The sequence below is a fragment of the Amblyraja radiata genome, chromosome 26, assembly GCF_010909765.2.
Source record: "Amblyraja radiata isolate CabotCenter1 chromosome 26, sAmbRad1.1.pri, whole genome shotgun sequence".
Taxonomy (NCBI): Eukaryota; Metazoa; Chordata; class Chondrichthyes; order Rajiformes; family Rajidae; genus Amblyraja; species Amblyraja radiata.
Window position 1 is genome coordinate 6,517,972 of NC_045981.1, and position 20,060 is coordinate 6,538,031.

Below are 20,060 nucleotides of genomic sequence, written 5' to 3' on the forward strand. Positions count from 1 at the left end.
TCTGGATCCTACCAGGGAGAAGGCAATTCTGGATTTAGTGCTGTGTAATGAACTGGATTTGATAAGGGAACTCAAGGTAAAGGAGCCAGTAGGAGGCAGTGACAATAATATGATCAATTTTAATCTACAATTTGAGAGGGAGAGGGAAAAGCAGAAGTGTCAGTATTACTATTGACAAAGGTGACTATGGAGGCTTGAGGGAGGAGCTGGCCAAAGTTGAATGGAAAGAGACACAAGCAGGGATGACAGTGGAAAAACAATGGCAGGTATTTCTGGGAACAATAGAGAAGGTGCAGGATCAGTTCATTCCAAAGAGGAAGAACAATTCTAAGGGGAATAAGAGGGTACCATGGCTGACAAGGGAAGCCAAGGATAGTATAAAAATAAAAGAGATGTGTAACATAGCAAAGATGAGCTGGAAGACAGAGGATTGGGAAACTTTTAAAGAGCAACAGAAGATAACTTAAAAGGCATTATGGGTAGAAAAGATAAGGTACGAAGGCAAGCTAACCAAGAATATAAAGGAGGATAATGAAAGCTTCTTTAGGTATGTGAAGAGGAAAAAATATAGTTAAGACAAATGTGGGTACCTTGAAGACAGAAACAGAAGAATTTATAATGGGAACAAGGAAATGGCAGATGAGTTGAACTGGTACTTTGCATCTGTCTTCACTAAGGAATGCACAAACAAAATCCTAGATGTACTAGTGGTCAGAGGACCTAGGGTGACGGAGGAACTAAAGGAATTTCACATTAGGCAGGAAATGGTGTTGGGTAGACTGATGGGACTGAAGGCTGATAAATCCCCAGGGCCTGATGGTCTGCATCCCAGGGCACATAAGCAAGTGTTTAGAAGTCGTGGACGCATTGGTGATCATTTTCTAATGTTCTATAGATTCAGGATCAGTTCCTGTGGATTGGAGGGTAGCTAATGTTATCCCACTTTTTAATAAAGGACATGGAGAGAAAACAGAGAATTATAGACCAGTTAGCCTGACATCGGTGGTGGGGAAGATGCTGGAGTCAATTATAAGAGATGAAATAGCGGCAAATTTGGATAGCAGTAACAGGGATTTACAAAGGGAAAATCATGCTTGACTAATCTTCTGGAATTTTTTGAGAATGTAACCAGGAAAATGGAACAGGGAGCGCCAGTGGATGTAGTGTACCTGGACTTTCAGAAAACATTTGATAAGGTCCCACATAGGAGATCAGTGGGCAAAATTAGAGCACATGGTATTGGGGGTAGTGTACTGACATGGATAGAAAATTGCTTGGCAGACAGAAAACAAAGAGTAGGGATTAACGGGTCCCTTTCAGAATGGCAGGCAGTGATTAGTGGGGTACCGCAAGGCTCGGTGCTAGGACAGAATATAATCAAGAGTAGGATAGTGGTTGGTTATCCTATAGTGTGACTCTCCTCTTTTCCATCATCTACAAGACACAAGTCTGGTGTTAATTGGAAACACTCCAGCTGCCTGGATGTCTACTTGTCTCTCATTCAGCCACTATAAACATTCAACCCCTCTACCTCTGGCACACAATGCTGCATTGTGTACCAGTTTACCAATGCAATATGTTAACCTCCAAAGGTTCTCCAACAGCACCTCCAAAACTTGTGACCTCCATCATCAAGATTGGTACGAGCAGTGGCTGCATGGGAATACTCCCACAAGCAGGATCCCCTCCAAATCACACGCCTTCCCGACTTGCAAATAAGTATTATTGCTGGGTTTAAATCCTAGAACTGCCCCGCCAGCAACACTGTCAGGTACCAGGAGGGCTGAAATAGTTCAAGAAGGAGACCTATCACTACCTCCTCTGCACCAAGTAGGGATGGGCAATAAATGTTGATCTTCCAGGGGAACCCAGACCCTGAAAATGAATTTGGCACTGTTGTTGGCATGCAGGAGAGAAAGAGTGCAAGGAAAAGGGCGTGCTCTCCCAAATTTCATCAGAGGCACATGGACATCTGAGTCAACAAGAGGATGGTTTGGTGCGGCAGGATGAGGACAATCACCTGACCCACCAGGAGTCTGGCCACAATTGCCACGTTCCTCTCAGACACTTTCACTGTCGCATGAGAGAGCTTTGCTGCCCCCTACTGCTTTTATTTAAGGTTGCAATAGAGTAGATGTCCGTTTGTGCAAGAACCTTAGAAATAGAAGTTGCAGAGGAGTGTTTGGTCCCTTGCAACTGCTTCATCGTTCAATACAGTAGAAAACCAACAAACTAACATTTTCGCTCCTGGTTCAGAACTTTGAGGTAGAAATATCCATTATGTGAATGGTGATGAGTGAGCTGCTGCCATGCTGGTGAGAACTGAGAATGTCCCAGTACAATTCTATGGATTCTTGGTTCTTGTTTCTTGGTCCTCCAAAATATTCCAAATGGAATTTAAACTGGAAGTGGCGGAGGGTGGACTTAAGCAAAAAAGGATTATTGGAGAAGAAGAGCTACCTTAAATTTAGTTGCATCTGATTGGGTAACTATGGTAGGGTGAAGACTATTCCATGCTTTATTTGTGGGGGGGAAGAATGATTTGCTGTACACATCTGTCTTGGTAACTGGTATCTCAAATTGGATTGAATGCCCTCGTCTGCTCCTAATAGGTTTGGGTTTGGTGTAGGTTTGGTAATCTATGTCGAGCTGACCATTTCACATTTTGTAAAAACAGGTCAAACGGTGAGCTTCACGTCTGTCTTGGAGAGGGTTCCATGCCAGTGAATTCAGAAGTTTGGTAACACTAGCTTCTCTCTCATAGGTGTTTGTAACAAATCGAGCTGCCTGTCTTTGGACACGTTCGATGGAAGAAATGTTTCTATTTGTGTATGGATTCCATGCTGCAACTGCGTAGTCCAAATGTGGTCTAACGAGGGTGATTTAAGTAAAAGGTGTGATTCAGTCTGGCCAAAATTGAAACTAATTTGCATATACCTCAGTGTAAAGTAACGTAATTTCTAGGCAATTGGATCTATTACCATGTATTCATTATCACATGATAAAGGGGGGTAGGTCAATCTGTCACTTCTAGTTCCACACATATGTGACTTTATCAAGTAGCAGGTGATCCATTGGGTACTTTGAAAACTTAATAAAGCAAGTTAGAAGGTTCATTGTGTCTTTCTGTGAGATTAAACATTTGCTGACCAGGCGTCAGCTTGTTAGGAGTTGATCAGAGTTCTTAGCCTAAAACAACTTTCATGTCATTCATATGCAAAAATAAATAAATATATTTAAATAAATTATAAATCTAATTGTTGCATGTGATCAAGTAATTACTCTGTAGATTTGATGAGAATCAAATGAGAGAGTAAAAGCCAGGGTTTGTCATGCATGTTCACCATTCATCCCATGGTGTCAAATACAATGCAGAAAATTCATTTTCACATGTACTTCATAGGTTTAACATCTAAAAGGCACCAGCAGGCATTCAAAAGGCCGGTGAGGCATGCCTCCATGCAGATCACTGGTGTGTTTATGATCACGGAGTCCAGTGCAGGTGTATTTTTACAGGCATGTGTCCTTTAAGATTTTTACCTACCCCTTGCCCCCTATATCCTCCTTTATAGGGATGTATTTTTGTCACACCACCGCCTCCTGACCCAATTGATTTCCTCACTTAGTCTTGCCAATAGTGACGCATGGTCCCATCCCCAGCTGATTGTAAACTTCCCTCATTTCAACATCCTGACCCGACCTTCTACTTTGTATCCCCCCCCCCCCCCCCAACTATCGACCCGCCCTCCTTTGTGCGATTACCGTAGGAAAGTGGTTCACATAACAGCCATAATATTTTGAAAGATCGACCAGATATTGCGTCATTTACACACACTGGCATTTGCTTTCTTGTAATTTTAAAGATGTAACCACAGGAGGCAGCAAAGCTCTCTCCTTGCACATGGAAAGTAACTTATGGAAAGAACAATTCTAATATTTCTCACCGCACTAATGACACCATATTTGCTAAACTTCAGATGAGCTGTGGAATCTGTTCCAGCTTCACTCACATTTCAAATTCCACTCAAATATAGAGGTCGGCTAAGTATTAATAGTCAGTAAACTGTATGTTGATCATACAGAGTTTCTGCAAAAATCAAAATGCAAATATTGCAAATATGAACGGAATGAGTGAATCCTGGAAACCTTCAGCATCTGAAAAAACAGGTATGATAAATATTTGGGGGTTTCTCTTTTAGAGCATATTATTTGAAATATGAATAGGCCATTTAATCTTTCAAATGGGAATGTGTTCTATGAATTTGACTAAAAGCAATAGTTTGTATTTCCAACAGTATGGTTTTTTCATACAAATATAACAATCCACATTTATAGGTAATGTACATTTAGATAATCACTTGAGCAACTGAATTACTTGTAAATTTCAATCATCATGATTAAGCCATAACAGATGTGCTGCCTTGATGATTTAATTTCATTGCTTTGACCTTATCATATTTATTCATCAATAAATGACTTAATAATTAAGTACTTTTTTGGGGTAGTGATTTTATCAGTTGTTCCTTCTAAAGGTACTGTAATAAATATGTAACTTATTAATAAAGTTCACTATTTATCCCTGCTTCATGTGTTATTAATCCACTGATCAAATTACATCTGTACAGCTTTTTTGAGGTTTCATCCTCATAAATTCTGCTTCTGCCAAGTGTGTATCCCGTTACGTCTTCCTTGGCAAAGTGAACTTAGCAGGAACATTACTTGGATGCTCAGAAGTCTAACACATTCTGCCTGTGCAGCAGAAAATGTTGCATAGGAATTTCTGCCAGCAGGATCAGGGCCGGCCTGAAGCCAATTGGACCGATTTCTCCCAATTGAGCCCTGTGCCTAATGGGGTCCTGGCGTTAATTTTCCGTATTTCATACAGAAATACAAATTTGTTTTGTTAAATAAAGATTTTAAAAAAAACATTTGCCATGCGGATTATTTTACGAAATGAACATGGATAACAACCGCTGCACGGCCATCAGACACAAACGATTTGTTAATTACTACTATTACTTGTTACTAGCACTTGTTAACAGCCAGTAGTTAACAAGTAGTTATACAATGTATCATCAATGCATCGATCCACATTCCTCATTAAATGTAATTGTGTTTTGAACAAGTATTAATGAATCTGCGTTCCTTTGAATACAATTCACGCAGCGTCATTAATACTTGTCCAAAACACAATTACATTTACTGAGGAATGTAGATAGATGCATTGATGACACATTAAGAATTTCTTAAAACTCACCATCATGATTGAGGGCTTCTTCTTGGTGAGCTTCTTGGTGTGCAGGTTAGTCATTCAATTTACCTACCAACCCACGTTGTGTCTCTCTGTCTTTCGCTCTCTCCCTCCCTCTCTCTCTCTCGCTCTCTCTCCCGCTCCCCATCTCGTCTCTCTCTAGCCCTCTCATTCCCTCTACCTCACCCTGTTGCCTCGGCATTCCCTGAATCATTGACGTTTTGCGGTAGACAAAAATGCTGGAGAAACTCAGCGGGTGAGGCAGCATCTATGGAGCGAAGGAAATAGGCAACGTTTCGGGTTGAAACCCTTCTTCAGACCCAGCTGGAAACGTTGGCTATTTCCTTCGCTCCATAGATGCTGCCTCACCCGCTGAGTTTCTCCAGCATTTTTGTCTACCTTCGATTTTCCAGCATCTGCAGTTCCTTCTTAGACATTTTGCGGTGACAGCTGCATCTACGGTTCCTTTCTTTTTGGGGGGGGGAGAGTCCTTGCCCCCGGCGGCTCCTGATAAGTGATATGTTCCTTCCGCGGGTGCCCGCTGAGTTCCTCCAGCACTCTGTGTTTTTTGTTTGGCTCTGAAGTTGAAGGTTGACCCCCCCCTGTGTCTACCTTCAACTCCCTGTCTGTGATGGCTCAGCGGGATCTGGTCTCACTTTTTTATAAATCGTGATACAGTTCGCAGCCATTTTAGTTTGTGATTCTTTTAGATCTCCAGAGTCACGATGCCTAACTTTCTAAAGATCCACTTCAGAGGCTTGAAGACCAAAGCATAACATATTCCTACAGTGGGATAAAGCAAATGGTGTCGTCATTCAGAGGAGACATAACACCAAGGTGCAATCTGCTCCCTCTGGTGAATGTACGTGCGCCCACGGTACCTCTTGACGAAAATCAGGGTAGTTATCTTGCTGTCACAACCCTCATTCAATCATTCTAAAACAGATGATCTGCTCAATATTGTATTCCTGTTGGTGGGAGTTTACTTTGTCTGAACTGGACGTTGCATTTCCTCCTGTGTGTCACTTGCCTGGATTCAAAGTTATTTCAATGGCTTTTGAACATTTTGGACACGGTAAATTCTGTAATCCATCTGCCAAGTGTCCAGCTCATTTAAAAATGTTCTTTGCAAATTCAAATAATCCTTTACATTTAGAAAGGAACCTAGAATAGTAAATAAACATTAACACATCCACTAGCAATGCAGATAGCTAGCTGCCACTGTAGATGTCTTGTCCAGGGAAGAACTGCAGGTGCTGGTTTAAATCGAAGGTCGTCACAAAATGCTGGGGTAACTCAGCGGGTCAGGCAGCATCTCTGGAGAGAAGGGATGAGTGACATTTCGAGTTCAGACTGAAGAAGGGTCTTCACCCGAAATGTCACCCATCCCTTCTCTCCAGACATGCTGCCTGACCCGCTGAGTTACTCCAGCATTTTGTGTCTACTGTAGATGTCTTATTTTGTCTTTACTTTTTAAACAGTGATTTCATCCTGTGGTGTGCATAGTGCATGATCACTTTGGTTGCCGAATAAAAAAGCTGTGTTGTGAAGTTCAATGTTAAGTTTAAGCTGTGATTCAGTACATGATCAATCTCCTGTTAGTGCAGAACACAAGCACTTCCCACAGACATGGTGACAAATCACAACTCCTGGCACCTTGAACTTTCGCAAGTATTTCATGATGACAAAACAATAAGAGCTACATCTAGGTCATCCATCTCGAGTTTGGACCAAAAGAAATAGAAAATGGAGCAAAATACATCATTGCTTGGAAAAAAAGAGTTTGTGAAAAATGGAAAAATATTATGCTCGGGAGAACAAAGCAATAAAATTCTTGCTGCTGTTTGAAGTCAATGTACAACAAGAAACATAATTCTGTTATACTCTTGTCAAAATCAGATGGCTTTATAAAAAGGATTGTCTTTGGATATCAGAACTTTGAGAGTGATCTTGAGAGCAGTTCTCACTTCTGGAGAAAGTATTGCATTTATCGAGCATCTTTCAAGATTTTGGCCTGTTCCAAAACACTGCACACCCAATGAAGCAAACTTGAAGAGTTTTAAGTTTTGAGTTTTGCAGTGTTTTGAAAAACACACAAAGTAATCTGTGCAGAGCAAGCTGATTGTAAACTTGTGAACAATTGTGCTTCGGGAGATCTTTAGAATAAGTTCATAATTAATTCCTTACATCTTGATCCATTGGCACAGATCTATTCTGTCTATGTGACAAGCAACATTTTGGTGCATTGTTCTGAATGCATAGAAACGTTTTACACTCTTGCACTGATTCATTTCCTTTCTTCAGCTCCTTCAGTGTTTTTGCTGCAAAATTGGTATTTGGGACTGATGCAGCACTGGGTGCATTCATGTAGCTCACCACACCTTCATCAGCTCATTCATAATTATCAAATTAATCTCACTCACTCGGTGTTTTCTCAAAGCGCAATAATCCCCTTTCAACTCTTATGAGCACTGAAATGTGTAATATCAGGATAATTCAAATTGATGTCTGTTCATTTACAAAATGATACAGATATTAACGAACTTGAATGTGGACAGGAATGTTCGGCTTCCACTGCTAGCTATCATCACTCATCCCATGGTAAAGTTCGGCTATAATGTTTGATCGAAATCATTTCAGTCAAGAATTTGCAGTTGCATCTCCTACCACCATGCTCCACAGATCACAGTAATTCACTTGCTTTTAAGATTGGTTTCCTCACATCTATTATAAATCACATTAAGTCTGTGCGTGACCATTCTGCTGTCATAAACTGTTTTTTTTGTTGTTATTCTATCATGATTTAGATTATGTCCACTAAACTCTGCTGAACGTTTCCTGTTGTGCAAATAATGACCCCAATTTTTCATGTCAGGTGGAGAGAAAGTTTCTCCCACAAACTAAAGAGAAGACTGAATCCTGTGTTTTTTGTCTCTGCCACCAAATACCTTCCTTAACCAATGATTTCATCACCTTAGGGTTTCGGCCCGAAACATTGCCTATTTCCTTCGCTCCATAGATGCTGCTGCACCCGCTGAGTTTCTCCAGCATTTTTGTGTACCTTCGATTTTCCAGCATCTGCAGCTCCTTCTTAAACATTTCATCACCTTCCTTGGGAAAATGTCTGAAATTGAATCAAGCTGGTCTCAGTGAGAGAGAAAGCAAGTGTTACTTGAAGTTAGTCAATATTCATACCACTGGGTTGTGAGCTGCCAAGTTCCCCACCTCCGTTCAATTTGCCTAGGCCTATGTGGTCTCCCGGTTGCTAAACACTTTAACTCTTCCTCCCATTCCCATATTGATCTTTCTGCCCTGGGCCTCCTCCACTCTCAGAGTGAGGCCCAACGCAAATTGGAGGAACAACACCTCATATTTCGCTGGGGCAGCTTACAACCCAGCGGTATGAATATTGACCACCAAGTAACCCTTACTTTCCCACTCTCTCCATCCCTCCCCCATCCTAGTTCTCTGACTAGTTTGACTGATCTCCTGATTCAAATTACTTTGTATGCCTCGTTGACACTTTCCCCGAGCTAAAAATGATCTATTCTGCAATTTCCTTCATCTTTGTCCCCTTTGATTGTGGGGGTTGTGGGGGTGGGGGGCTTGTGGGGGGGTGTTATGGCAGGAGGGGGGGTGTTGTGGGGGGAGGGGGTGTGGGGAGTTGTGGGGAAAGGGGGGGGGGGTGTGGGTGGGGGGAGATGTGGGGGGAGAGGGGTGTGTGGGCAGGGGGATAGGGAGAGGAGTGAGCTAAGAGAAAAGGCAGGGAAGAGCCAAGGGGGATAGCGGGGTATCACTGGGGAGGGGGGGGAGGAGCCAGCGAGAGGGACCAGAGGGGTAGTGGCTGGAATTGGCGGTGCGATGGGGACTCACAGTGAGCGCTGGTCACTGGTCGCTGGTTGTTCTCCTCCGCTGGGAAAAGAGTCTCCACTTTCCTTTTGGCAACATCTCCAACTCCGGACTGGGTCGGGTCTCCCATGCTGGGCTGGGTCTCCCATGCTGGGCTGGGTCTCCCATGCTGGGTCTCCCATGCTGGGCTGGGTCTCCCATGCTGGGTCTCCCATGCTGGGCTGGGTCTCCCATGCTGGGCTGGGTCTCCCATGCTGGGCTGGGTATCCCATGCTGGGCTGGGTCTCCCATGCTGGGCTGGGTCTCCCATGCTGGGCTGGGTATCCCATGCTGGGTGTCCGATGCTGGGCTGGGTCTCCCATGCTGGGCTGGGTCTCCCATGCTGGGTGTCCGATGCTGGGCTGGGTCTCCCATGCTGGGCTGGGTCTCCCATGCTGGGCTGGGTCTCCCATGCTGGGCTGGGTATCCCATGCTGGGTGTCCGATGCTGGGCTGGGTCTCCCATGCTGGGCTGGGTCTCCCATGCTGGGTCTCCCATGCTGGGCTGGGTCTCCCATGCTGGGTCTCCCATGCTGGGCTGGGTCTCCCATGCTGGGTCTCCGATGCTGGGCTGGGTCTCCCATGCTGGGTCTCCCATGCTGGGTCTCCGATGCTGGGCTGCTTGGGGCTGGGCTGCTTCGGGTACCTCCGAAAAGCCACTTCGTTTAGTACCCTGGGATGCAGACCATCAGGCCCTGGGGATTTATCAGTGTTCGGTCCCATCAGTCTACCCGACGCCATTTCCTGCCTAATGTTCCTCTGTCACCCTAAGCCCTCTGGCCACTAGTACATCTGGGAGATTGTTTGTGTCTTCCTTAGTGAAGACAGATCCAAAGAACCTGTTCAACGTGCCTGCCATTTCCTTGTTACCTATAATAAATTTACCTGTTTCTGTCTTTAGGGTCCAACTTTGGTCTTGAGAGAGGCTTTCCCTCTCTCTCTATCCCTCACCCACCCAAGTCACACCAACTTCTCGTTATCACCCAACAAACAGCTAACAATGGCCTGTTTCCTTTATCATCAGTACTTTTTTGCATATCTTTTATTAATTGTTCTTTAGCTCTCTACATCATCGTCTATATCTCTCGTTTGCCTTATCCCTGACCAGTCTGAAGAAGGGTCTCGACCCAAAACGTCACCCATTCCTTCTCTCCAGAGATGCTGCCTGTCCTGCAGTTACTCCAGCTTTTTGTGTCTATCTTCGGTTTAAACCAGCATCTGCGGTTCCTTCCTACACATGTCACTATACATGTAACTACATCATACAGTTTGAAGAAGGGACCTGACCTGAAACATCACATCCATTTTCTCCAGAGATACAGCTTGACCCACTGAGTTACTCAAGCACTTTGTGATATTGTTATATTGCCTTACACAATGACTTTCGACCAGTGGCTCTAACACCCATAGTAATGAAGTGTTTTGAGCGACTGGTTGTGCAGCATATCAAAAATAGTCTACCTGCCGACCTAGACCCACTGCAGTTCGCCTACAGAGCCAACCGATCCACAGAGGACGCAGTCTCAACAACACTGAACCTCGTACTGTCACACCTTGATCGGAAAAATACTTATGCCAGGATCCTCTTCATAGACTTCAGCTCTGCTTTTAACACAATCATTCCGTAGCAGCTGGTGGAGAAGTTGGAGCTATTGGGGGTTGATGCTGGCACATGTAACTGGGTCCTGAACTTTCTATCGCAACGGCAGCAGACAGTCAGGATTGGCAGTAGGACATCAAAAACCATAGCCGTGAGCACTGGCTCGCCCCAAGGCTGTGTCCTAAGCCCCCTGCTGTTTAGTCTGCTTACACACGACTGTACTGCTAGACTCAACAACAACTTCATCAACAAGTTCGCTGATGACACAACAGTGGTGGGTCTCATCAGTGACAATGATGAGTCGGCGTACAGGATGGAGGTGGAGCTGCTCACAGGATGGTGCAAATCCCACAACCTCATTCTCAACGTGGGAAAAACTAAGGAGATGGTGGTTGACTTCAGGAGGGCGGGAAAACAACACCATACACCTCTGCTATACGATGGAGCTGATGTGGAAAGGGTCAGCAGTGTGAAGTTCCTAGGACTCCACCTGTCAGATGACCTGACGTCCACGACCAACACCACAGCACTGGTCAAGAGAGCCCAGCAGCGACTACACCCTTTCCGAAGACTACGGAAAGCAGGTCTCCCCACTACACACCTACGAACTTTTTATAGGGGGACAATCGAGAGCACATTAACCTACGGCATCACCATAACCAGTTCGGGAGCTGCAAGGCCTACGAACGGCACCAACTAGACAGGATTGTGAAGACCGCCAGCAGGATTATTGGTGCTCCACTCCCTTTCCTGCTGGACATATACAGGAAGAGATGTATCAGCAGAGCCTTCTCCATCATCAAAGACTCCTACCACCCATCGCATCACATATTCTCCATCCTGCCATCTGGGAAGAGGTACAGGAGCATTAACTGCAAAACCAGCAGGATGCTCCTCAGCTTCTTCCCGCAGGCTATAAGACTGATAAACGTACTTTGCCCCCTGCCAAAGTATCGCGCACCAACCACCAACCTGGACACACTGCAGCAGAGCCACTGTCGTGCCGCTGCCGATCGGAACGCCTGTTGATGTTTAGTAGAGAGTAGAGTGTTTAATTTGTTCATGATATATGTATTTTTATTTCTATTTTATTTTTAATGCACACTGAATGGACACTGGTTGAGCAACGTTTTTTTGTTTCCTCTGGGTATGTGAGTACTCAGGAAAATGACAATAAAGATATACTATACTATACTATACATATTGTTTTTCTGTTTCTTTGCCTTTTTTAAAGTCATTCCTTGTTTTTGTTCATTTTATTGAGAGTGCTGGTAAGGGTGTCAGTTAGGTTGTTATGTGGACAGTAAGCATAGAATTGCTAGCATGTCATTTCTATACACTCACATACAGTAGATTTTTACCTTTTTTTATCATTTCAAATGAAAGACATAGACTCATATGCTTTCATATGTAGCATGCATGGATGAATGCATTTGTTTGGAAAGATCGGCAACAGAGGTAAAATACTAGTGAGATTGAAAGCAGTTAGTGAGTGCGTACAGAATAGTTTTGCAACTTGTATTTTATTCTGATGTATAAGAGCTGAACAATTAACTGTACAGATATTGTCAATATTTTACAATTTAATTAAATGAACAATGTGCCACTTACAATATCAATACTACTCGAATGTGACCATTTTATTCTTTGTTGAATGTGAAGTCAGCTTGTAGCACCAGATCCACATGACACAAATGAGATTTCAACGATACCTAGAAAAGAAGAAATCTAATGTTCCTTTTTCTTGCCCTTTTCTGCACTGCTGCCCACCTGTGGTTTGAGATGGTTCTTTATTCAGTCATGGAATGAGGTCATGCACCATTCTGAACAGCTACCTACTTCCTCATCTCATCATATCCCAGCCTGCATGTTGAATCAAATTTACTGTTTCTTCAACTATTTTGTAGTAACTTTAATCTTAATCTCTAAGAAAGAACTGCAGATGCTGGAAAAATCAGAGGTAGACAAAAATGCTGGAGAAACTCAGCGGGTGAGGCAGCATCTATGGAGCGAAGGAATTGGTGACGTTTCGGGTCAAGACCCTTCTTCAGACTGATGTGGAGGTGCAGGGGGGGGGGGGAAGAAAAGAGTAAGAGGTGGAGACAGTAGGTTGTGGGAGAGCTGGGAAGGGGAGGGGAAGGAGGGAGAAAGCAAGGACTATCTGAAATTGGAGAAGTCAATGTTCATACCGCTGGTGTGTAAATTACCCAAGTGAAATATGAGGTGCTGCTCCTCCAATTTGCAGTGGACTCACTCTGGCCATGGAGGAGGCCCAGGACAGAAAGGTCGGATTCGGAATGGGAGGGGAAGTTGAAGTGCTGAGCCACCGGGAGATCAGGTTGGTTAATACGGACTGAGCGGAGAGGTTGGGCGAAGCGATCGCCAAGCCTGCGCTTGGTCCCACCTACGTAGATCAGTTGACACCTAGAACAGTGGATGCAATAGATGCGGTTGGAGGAGGTGCAGGTGAACCTCTGCCTCACCTGGAAAGACTGCTTGGTTCCTTAGATGGAGTCGAAGGGGGAGGTAAAGCGACAAGTGTAGCATTTCCTGCGGTTGCAAGGGAAAGTATCAGGGGAGGAGGTGGTTCGGGTGGGAAGGGACAAATTGACCAAGGAATTACGGAGGGAGCCGTCTCTGGGAAAAGCCGAAAGGGGAGGAGATGGGAAAATGTGGGCAGTGGTGGGATCCCGTTGGAGGTGATGAAAATGTCGGAGGATTATCTGTTGTGATCTTTAATTCTTTATGTCACTTTTGAGCTAATTTTCCCTAATTGGAAAATGTTATGTAAGAAGCAGTGAAGGGAATGTATTTTACCTTTATTATTTGATTGAAAGATACAGCATTGAAATAGGTCCTTCAGGCCACCGAATCCATGCCAAACGTTGAGCACCAGACCAGACTAGTTCTATGTTATCCCACCTTCACATGCACTCCCGACAAAGGAGGGGCAATTTACAGACCTACAAACCTGCACGTCTTTGGGATGTGGAAGGAAACTAGAACGCCCGGAGGAAACCCACACGATCATAGAGGAAACGAGTAAACTCCACCCAGACAGCAGCCAAGACCAGAATCCAACCTAGGTCACTGGCATTGTGAGGCAGCATCTCTACCAGTTATACCAATGTGCCGACCATAAATTTAATTATTTGCTCCAATTTTTAGCCATTTGAGCCTAAGCTGCTGAGACACAAGTACATTTATCTCAATAGCAATTCACCTGTGTTTCACTACTAAATTAAATTTATTTACTTGATGATTTTTTCAATGGTTGATTGGTACTTAGTTATCACGTATACATGTTCAGTGACATTATTTTTATGCATACAGTGAAAATCTTACTATACATAGCACAATCATACCTCAGTACAAATGTACACAATGGACAATGAGACAGTGCACGAGTTATCACATTTCCAACATCATCTTGCATCTTTCACGTTCAGGGTTGTTACAAATGTTAAGAGTCTTAACTTGGCCATAACAGCTCATTGTCCTAGCGGCAACACTATTATAGTTGCAGGGGTCGGCCTGACCAGGTGTTATTATCGATGTCCTCCACATTTGCCCTGCCGCTCAGTTTCGCTACAGACCGTGATCGTTCTGCGTGCTTGGCCTCGTGGAGCGGCGTTCAATCTCATCAAGTCCCAGGCTGCTGCAGGGTCTCCAGCTTTCAAACTCCACCAGCACCTTGATCTAGAAAAATCAATCCATGAGTGCACTGTCCCTCGTTTCACACGGCCTCTGTGACCCAGGGCCCGGAAGTTATTTTTGATTATTGAAGAATGATAGCGTGAAAGAGGACTTGCGAATCTGAATTGGGAACACAGATAGTCACTTCCTTGGATAATGATCAGAAAAGCCAGGAGAAGAAATGTGAGAAGCCTGCAGTTTGGACCATAATACAGTTCACAATCTGTCCACAAGCGCTAAAGCAAAACCAATTCAATCCTTTAATCACTTTGACTTTCACTGAGGTGATTTTTTGCTTTAAAAAGATCAATTTAGGTCATTTATATTTTCGGCCCATTTCTTCAACAATAATAATAATAATAATGGATGGGATTTATATAGCGCCTTTCTAATACTCAAGGCACTTTACATCGCATTATTCATTCACTCCTCAGTCACACTCGGTGGTGGTAAGCTACTTCTGTAGCCACAGCTGCCCTGGGGCAGACTGACGGAAGCGTGGCTGCCAATCTGCGCCTACGGCCCCTCCGACCACCACCAATCACTCACACACATCCACACACAGGCAAAGGTGGGTGAAGTGTCTTGCCCAAGGACACAACGACAGTATGCACTCCAAGCGGGATTCGAACCGGCTACCTTCCGGTTGCCAGCCGAACACTTAGCCCATTGTGCCATCTGTCGTCCCAATCACTGCATACTACTTACTTCTGAGTGGAACTTTGCAATTTTACATTGTATTTTAATTTATATTTTGTAACAATTAAAGCAACATCATTTATATTATTTGGGGGGATATTTTAAAGCATCTTTCAAGTTAGGCACATAGTTATGGGAGAAAAGACCGCTTAAGAGTTTTAAATGGAAGCTTTTGGTAATTGAACAATTTGGCAGAGGAGAAATATTGCAAATTAGATCAGGTTTTCCGAAGTAATTTATTGGTCCTCACCATGAAAGTGTAGGAATTATAGACAACTTAATATATTGTCTAAAATTATCTAATATTGTGGGAAATGCCAAGAATTATTTATGAAATGTATTATAGAAAGTCTCGTTTATAGCTATCAGACATGATTGAATTAGACAGTAATCGTTAGTTTTCTTTCTGGCTTTGAGCGGCTGATCTTGCTCACCTCAAAGCCAGCCTCCCCCCCCACACTGGACCCCCATCAGTTTGCCTACCGGGCCAACAGGTCTACAAAGGACGCCATATCGGCGGCCCTACACTCTGCACTGACCCACCTGGACAACAACAACTCCTACATCAGGTTGCTGTTCATTGATTTCAGCTCCGCTTTTAACACTGTCATCCCCGCCAGCTTGATCACCAAACTCAGCGGGCTTGGCATCTCCACCTCCCTCTGCAACTGGACACTGGATTTCCTCACCAACAGACCACAGTCTGTTAGGGTCAACAACCTCACCTCCACCACTATAACACTGAACACCGGCATGCCACAGGGCTGTGTGCTCAGCCCTCTCCTCTACTCCCTCTTCACCCATGACTGCATCCCTAAGTACGGATCCAACGCCATCATTAAGTTTGCTGACGACACCACGGTGGTAGGACTGATCAGTGACAACGATGAGTCAGCCTACAGAGAGGAGGTCCAGCACCTGACAACCTGGTGTGCCAATAATAACCTCGTCCTCAACTCCAAGAAGACGAAGGAACTTATTGTCGACTTCAGGAAGGCCAGAGGGGGCAGACATACCCCCATCCATATAAACGGGACTGAGGTGGAGCGTCTCCAGCTACAAATTCCTCGGGGTACATATCTCGGAGGATTTGTCCTGGTCCCTCAACACCTCCAAGCTGATCAAAAAGGCACAGCAGCGCCTTTACTTCCTGAGGAGGCTCAAGAAAGCCCACCTGTCCCCCCAGATCCTGACCAACTTCTACCGGTGTACCATCGAGAGCATCCTGACCACCTGCTTCACGGTATGGTACAGCAGCTGCACTGTTGCGGACAGGAAGGCACTACAACGGGTGGTGAAAACCGCGCAGCACATCATCGGTGCCCCGCTCCCTGCCATGGATGCCCTCCACCGAAAACGGTGTCTGAAACGAGCTGGGAAGATCATTAAAGACCCCTCCCACCCCAACCATGGACTGTTTGCCCTCCTCCCATCAGGGAGGCGGTACAGGAGCTTCAGGTCTCGTACCAGTAGGATGAGGAACAGCTTCTACAATCATACCGTCGCATTGTTGAACTCGGAGTCCCGCCGATAGATTCCTCCGGTCCCTCCGTCCCCATTGTTTAATTATTCTGTATTTTTTATTATTCTGTATCCTCTTTTTTTTTAAATTTCTATATTGCACTACTACGGACTGACGCAAAACTGCATTTCGTTGTACCCATACTCAGTATTTGTGCAATGACATTAAAGTTGAATTGAATTGAATTGAATTGAATTGGTACAGGAAGGCATTAGGGAGTTTTTTCAAAAGCTAACTTTAGAGTCTCTCAGTTAGGGGCTTTCAACAGTCCCCATAAGTGAAGGTGCATTGTAGCTGGAGAAAGTGAAAATGATCAAGAAAGCAATGAAATGTTTAGTAATGGTCTTTTTTCCCTTCTGCTCAGGCTGTCCCTCCAGATCTAGGATCATTTGAAACTGTGGGTTTCTAAAGTGGTTGGTTGATGAGGGGAATGTTGGAACTGCAGGTTCACCCACGCAGGGAGAATTAATGCAAAGACGATTTTTCAATTTGTCGGGAAGCCTAAAACTAGGTGCCATCAATAGTCACGAATGCTTCCAAAAAAAGACTGAATTGATTTTATACCAAAAGGAATAGTTCGAAAGTGGAACCTGTCACCACATGTTGTTGAGGCAAATAGCTCCTTTAAAAGAATAGCTGTATCAGGGGAAAGATGCCCACACACCATACAAATTGTGAATTGTTCCAGCACAGAAAATGTTGGCTGGGTTACAAAGCTGAAGATCCCACATACTTTTGTTAACCATTTTGACAATCTGCAAAGCATTATGCAACTCTGGGTCTCTTTCTTATGCAGTCTCATTAAAAGTATGTTTGTTCCCTTATTTGATCATACCCAAATATATCACACAAGTGTATGAAGCAGAAAGGAGAAGAATATGTTGTTAGGATTGATGGAAGAGGAAGCTAAATATGACTAATCCAACTTAATGCTGTGTGTGCATTTCTATGATTGCCGCTAAAGAACTATCTGTTCCATCAATGGCTGATTGCATCTTGTGAGCGGGTGTCAAATGTTTAAAATAGCTAGTTTAGTGCTCTATAAGAGCAAGAGAATTAAGGCAGGAACAGGAGGAAGTCATCATGAAAGGATGAAATAATTAGTGATGGTTTCTTTACCTTCATCTGGGCCAGTCCATAAAGTCCATGTTGACTTGGTTCCATGCTGACGTGGTTGAGGATGCCAATGTCTAAACTGTCCATCTTCCCACAGAAAGACCAGGAGATGCCTCATGAGATAGAGTGACAGCTTGTGAAGTAGTCTGTTTCTATCCACTCCTGATTAATTGATTCAAGTGTTAATATCATCCTCTACTTTTCACTTTGTATGTTCATGGACCAGGGGCTTGTGAAATATTTAAATAACCCCTACAAACCCCCCTCCCTTTCTCCTATTCCTATATTGTATCATGCGATCTGCTCCACTACCCCAGAAACATTTCTATTTAATATGCGCCAATTACTCACCAACCAATATTCTCTATCAGGAAATGCAGTTAGTGGTAATTTGTGCCTTGTGCTTTTCATATATTTACACTCTTTATACAGCATTTGGACATGTACTTGGATTGATGAGGTATAGAGAGATGCCAGCCTAATGCAGGTAAATGGGATGGCATAGATAAGCATCAAGGCCAGGATGAGTTTTAAGAGATCATACATGGGCTGGATACCTCCACAGTTCTATGCACTAATCTCATGTTTTTACTTTCTCAACATACCGATCAACTCTATGCAGGTTTCAGTACACACCAAACCACACAAGGGGCAATTTACAATGAAACTACCAACGTGCACATCGTGGGATGTGGAAGGAAACCAGATCACCCAAAGGAAACCCACGCAGTCACAGGGTGTATGTGCACACACTACACCGGCAGTTCCAGGCGCTGGTTTGAACTTGTATCACTGCACCCACTAGGCAGCAGCTCAGTGTCACTGAGCCATCCACACCAGGACTCCAACTGTATCTTGCCTTGGGTATTTGCACTGAATTGTGAGCACATACCAGCCAGTGAGGAAGTGACTTAAGTTTGTTGGGAGGTTGTGTTCTAGCCTGGACACAAGGTTGGATGGGCTGATGCATGACAACAATGACCACAACCAACATCTGTCTGATGTCTAAGTGTGCAGAAATCTGGCACGCAACAGATTACAATAATTCATATTGTCGTGGAGATACAGAATGAAAACAGGCCAATCCGTCCACTGAATCCATCAACTATTATTTACATTAATTAATCATTTTTTTAAAGTTCTCCCCACGTTTCGCCATAGATTCTATATTGCAGCTACACTTTAGAGTGGCCAATTAACCTACCAAACTGCATATTTTGGGAATTGGTGAAGCTTTTTTTGTACTCGTCATAGAGTCATCGAGCACAGAGACAGGCTATTCAGCCCAACAAGCCCATGTCGACTGAGATACCCCACCTAAGCTAGTCCTATTTGCCAATGTTTGGCCCATATCATTTTCATTTCACTGCACTTTATGTGCAAGTGACGAATAAAACTTGACTTGACTCAATATCCTATAAACCTTTACTTTGCTTGTACCTCTCCAAATGTCTTCTAAATGTTGTTGTTGTAGTACCTGCCCCAAGTGCCTCCTCTGGCAGCTTGTTTCACATATTCACCACCCACTGAGTGAGAAAGTTGCCCCTCAGGTTCCTGTTCAATCTTTGCCCTCACACCTTAAATCTATGTCCTCTGATTCCTGATTCCCCTATCCTGGTTAACAGGCTCTGTTCATTCACCCTATCTATTCCCCTCATGATTTTAAACACCTCTGTAAGATCATCCCTCAGCCTCCTGCACTCCAAGGAATAGTCCGAGCCAGCCCAGCATTTCCTTGTTGCTCAGGCCCTCAAGCCCAGGCAACATCCTCATAAAATCGAACTTCTGATTGTTATATATTATCTATGTGTATTGTGTATTGTGTTTACAGGCCTGTTATTCTGCTGCAAATACAAAAGTCAAACAGATGAACTGTGTGCTGCACTAGGGTGTTCTTCAGCAGTAAGAAGAAGAATGGAAAACTGCTGGAAAGGGAGGCAACTGGGATCTGCAAGGAAATACACAGTGCTGGAGTAACACAGCTGATCAGGCAACATCTCCGGGGGTCATGGAGAGGCGTCATTTCAGTTTGGGACCCTTCTTCAGACTGATTGTTGTGGGAGTGGAGGCAAAAAGTTGGAAGAGAGTTGGGGGCAGGAGAGGGCAGGCAAGTGATAGGCAGATACAAGCTATGGGGGGGGGGGGGGGGGGGATTGGTTGCAACACTGGCCCCAGCAGAACATCACTAATCAATGGAGACCAACCAGAAAAAATCCCCCTTTATTCCCGCTCATAAGATCATAAGTGATAGGGGCAGAATTAGGCCATTCAGCCCATCAAACCTACTCC